Source organism: Rhipicephalus microplus, chromosome 7 (assembly GCF_043290135.1).
Source record: "Rhipicephalus microplus isolate Deutch F79 chromosome 7, USDA_Rmic, whole genome shotgun sequence".
Lineage (NCBI taxonomy): Eukaryota > Metazoa > Arthropoda > Arachnida > Ixodida > Ixodidae > Rhipicephalus > Rhipicephalus microplus.
In genome coordinates, this window is record NC_134706.1 from 172,270,747 (window position 1) to 172,275,746 (window position 5,000).

Genomic DNA, 5,000 nt, shown 5'->3' on the forward strand with positions numbered 1-5,000 from the left:
AATCGGTCATGAGTGAAGACATCTCAAGGAATCGGACCTGGATAGCAGATGAAGACAACAGCCCTCTCGACCGACAGTTAAATTCAAGCCACTTTGGAATCAAGACCATCTCCCATTCAGGGTTCAAGACTCAGGACTCAAGACACCGCTTTGGAAAATAAGGGAAAAAGAGGAAAAAGGAAAAAGCAAAAAAAAAAAGAGGAAAACCTAAATAAATGCCCGCTGCTGCCGGGCCCGTTCCCTCGGTGGTGGTTCGCTGGGAGTAGTCCCCTCCTTCCTTTTTTTTTTACTTTTTTTACTTTTTTTTTTCTTTCTTGAATTCTTTTTTGGCCTTTGCCCCATTTATTTATTTATTTTTATTGGATACAAACCCGTTATACTTGTGGTACGGGTCGGGGTATGTTCATTTATGTTTTTCTTCTATTTACCCCACAATAACTATTGTCCCTATTACTGCTCCCACGACCGCTCCCGGGCTCGGCGGCAGCGCTGGTAAGCTCCCAGTTTTTCACAAATAACTAAGGATATAAACCGGATAAACCGGACATATAGGTGTCATTCGTTTCGTAAAGGTTCAGTGAGCACAAATCTACTCTAAAAATTGATGTAACTTAAAGAAGGAACTAATTATTAACGAATAACGTTTGTAAACAAGCACTGTATTGAAACTGATCTAAAAAAGTAGTTTTCAATTTTTAACTTTGGAGGCTGTATTCTCCGTGAACTCAGTTTTCGTACTCCTCTATCAGCTTTTCAAATAGTACATCCCACAAAAATTTCATTGACCTAGCTATAATAGAACCGGAGATATCAAGCAAAACTTGTCTCCCACTGTTTCCATTGCTTCTTGATGATTGTGACCACCTTGCGATAATCCTTTGAAATCACCAAGAATCCAACTACATCGGTCAAAATCACTTGCTATATCATGTTCTAGAAGCATTAGAGGAAAACATATAAAAAAACCCGACTTTATTTCGTTGATTTAAAACCACAATCAACGTTTTAATCCAAGTATATTCAAACTGAAGAAAAGGCCGCCATTTTGGCGACCGTTGTACACAAAATCTAATCCTCTTAATTCCAATAAGGCAAACATATTGGGCTCGGTTTTTTTGTATAGAATTGGTAGTACAGGGCATACCCATCTTGATTACAGCTCAATTTTATTGTTATTATGCTAATTAGAACTTTGTGTGAGCGTTGATTATTGCATGCCTTGAGCCATACTGCACGCAACTTGTTTAGTGGGAGGTTGTAGCTATATGCTCTGCTGCACGTAACTGTCTTGTGTTCTGTTGCTTTTGTCAACTAAATGGTGCTGTGAGAGTGCGAAATTCAGTGCAATCGTATTCTGAACATGTACAACAGGAGAAAAGCGCTGATACACACATTAAAGTTGCATCAAGACCGCCTCAGCCATGCCTAAAAAACACAAATTAGGCCAAAGCAACTCAATCATCTCAGACAACAAAACAAAACACGAGAAAATCAAAAGATCTGAGCACCCTGACAAATATCACAACACGAGGGAAGATAATGACACCGAAAGTGAGGATATCAATGTCACAGGTGTCCCTACTGATTATTGGTGGGGTGACACAGATGCAGAAACGCAGAGAAAGGGAAAAAAGAAGAGAACAATTGAAAGAAAGAGACTGTATCATGCAGAACTGGGCAAGCATGTACAGGACAGTTCTGAGTCAGATAGCGAGTATGAACCCTCAAGAAACGTGCAAAACAAAGCAGACACAGAAAGGTCTCGGACCCTTGACACTCAAAGGCAGCAAGAAGAAAAAGCAGAGACAGTCAGACAGCCTCCATTAAATCAGACGCTGCAAGAGCAAAAAAAGCCTCCCATATCAGAACAAATAAATGAAAGTGAAACAGCATTCTATCAGGCACTCCTGGTTGCACAGCAACAGGGTGCAGGTACAACCACGTGCGAACAGCTAATGAAAGCATTCCAGGCAATTAAGACGAATCTCTTAGAGATAGCCTTGGACAATGCCTCAATGAAGGGCCAGCTGAGTGAACTGAAACCGAATAGCAAGGTAACAGAACGCACTTATGCTAGTGTCCTACAACACAGTGACGGACAAGAAAAAGTGGAGAAACCAGGGAAGCGATCGGTTTTGGTCATAAAACCCACAACAGGGGAACTGAAAACAAAAGAACTAAAGGAGAGAATTGTCAAGGATATTGATCCGGCAAAGCTAAAACTTACAGACGTGAAACTCAACGTAAATGACGCAGCTGTCACCATCAGCACCACAAATGGAGCAGCAATGACACAGTTAAAGGAATGTCTTAATAGACTCCCCGAAGCAAATGAAATGCAGATGTTTACACCCACACCAAGACTTCCATCATTCAAAGTGGTTGGTATTGACTCAGACACAGCAAGGGACGATATCCCAGAGAAAATCCTGAATCAAAACAACATCACAGGACGCCCAGAAGAAATAACAATTCTGGCAGAATATGTCAATCAGAAACGGAACAGAGTAAACATTTTGAAGACCTCCCCAGCTATATGGCGACAATTGAGGAATTTGTACACTGTTAATGTGGGATGGTCTCGCGCAGCCATCTATGACAATAACCACCCCCTCATCTGCTATTATTGTGCCAGTTTTGGACATCTTGCAAAAAACTGCAACAGGAGGCAAAGACGCTGCATAGAGTGTGCGGGCAACCATTGTATTGAAGAGTGCAGAGCCAACTTTTCCCGGTGCGCTGCATGCTTAAGTTCGGGATTCGACGGTGCAGACGATCACACAATCAGAGACCTAAACTGCCCGGTAGCTCAAGAATGGCGTGAACGGGCAGAACGCAATTGGGAAGAGTAAAGTATAAAGTTTAGTCTAAAACAACAATATAAACGGACAAACAAGCAAACCCTCCAAAAAAACACCTGTAGTGTCAAAAATCCAAAGAGCTCATCGGCAAATATTAAAACAAACACAAGAATACACTCTCTCCGAATAATTCAAGTTAACCTAGCCCACTGCAGCAAAGCAAATGAAGCACTTAACGTTCATCGAAACTGCAACCAATTCGATCTATCTATTCTCCAAGAACCTTATCATTATAAAAACAAAATAACTGGTTTCCCCCTTAAACACACTATTATAAGCCACAAAACGAACCCAAAAGTAGCAGTTATAATACATAATCCTAATATTCAAACGTTCCCTATATTAATCCTACCAAATGTTATAGTACTAAAAATATATTGGAATAAACAGGAAGTCCTAATTATAAATGTTTACGCACCACCTAAAGGAAATATTGAGGAGCTTTTAAATATAATTGAACCTATTATAGCAGAATCTAGGGACCAAATACTAATCGCAGGAGACTTCAATGCCTTCAACAAAATTTGGGGTGGGACTCAAAATAATGAGCGAGGAGAATTATTATTTGAATTCATAATAGCACATGATCTTCAACTTTTAAACTTACCAAATTCACCGCCTACATTCGAAAGTAAAAACGGAAGAAGCTGGATAGATTTAACTTTCGCTTCTGCAGACCTCTATCCCAAAGTATATGAATGGCACGTTAATGAAGAAGAAAATTCTAGCGACCATAGATATATCGAATATAACTTATTTATAGAAGCAGTAAAACAGGAAAAACGACTAACGCAAAATGGAGAACACAAGCTACTTAAAGAATTAGAAAAAGACCCTTGGATGAAAGAAACAGCAGAATATGAGATTAACACTATTAGAAGATTAGAGTTTGTCACAAAGCACTTTTATGAAAAAATTAACAGGTTAAAAAAGAAATATTCGAAAAATATAAATAATTGTTCAAACACATATAATAAGTGGTGGACCGCAGAATTAGAAATAGAGAGGAAACGAGTTAGGGCATTACGAAGACGTTTTCAAAAGGCAAGAGGAGAACAAAGAACTATATATCGAGAAAACTACCTTCAAAATCTTAAGAGTTATCAAGAACAAGTCAGTAAAGCAAGAGATGAATCCTGGAAAAATCTTTGCAGTACAGTAACAAAAAACAATCCATTCACACTCCCATACAAAATAGCAGCAGAAAAACTAAAAACACCCATTTTAATTAGGTCCATGCAATTATCCGGAAATAAACAAACGAAATCAATAGAAGAATCACTTACCTACATATTAGAAACTTTATTCCCCACGTTAACAGAAAGAACAAATGTAGAGGAAGAGATAAGATTAGAAACTACTGATAATGATAAACCTTTTATGGAGGAAGAAATAGATAATGTGGTGAATAACCTCCGCAAAAAAGTCGCAGTAGGCCCTGATAACTTATCTACGCAATTAATCCAGTGTCTTTATCTGAAACATAAAAAATTTTTTCTTAACATTTTCAATGCTGCATTAAAACTAGGACACTTCCCGTCAGTTTGGAAGAATTCTAAAATAATACTAATACCGAAAAAGGAACTGGACATACATAATCCGAAACCACAACATTACAGACCGCTGGCAATTAATTCCATACTAGGAAAAGTGTTAGAAAAGCTTCTTAATGATAGATTATACTATTTTTTATATGTAAACAATTTTTTCCCAAAAAACCAGTTTGGATTTACACACAGCACATCGGCGACAGACGCTCTAGAAGAAATATCAAACACTATTACCAGCAACACAACATGCAAAACAATTTTAATCTCATTAGATATTAGGAATGCTTTTAATCATATACAACCAAAATATATTAAAGAATACCTCGAAAGGGTTAAGTGTCCTAGCGATATTGGCACCCTAGCATTGAACACATTAATGAATAGAGTTATTTCCTACACCACACCACACTTAAACATTGAAAAGAATCTCAAACAAGGCTCTCCACAGGGTTCGCCACTAAGCCCACTTTTTTGGAACATAACAATTTCAGACTTACTCCAAACAGATTTCCCCGAAAATGCAAAAATTCAAGCGTTTGCAGATGACATAACACTTATAATACAAGGACCCACACGCAAAGTAATTGAA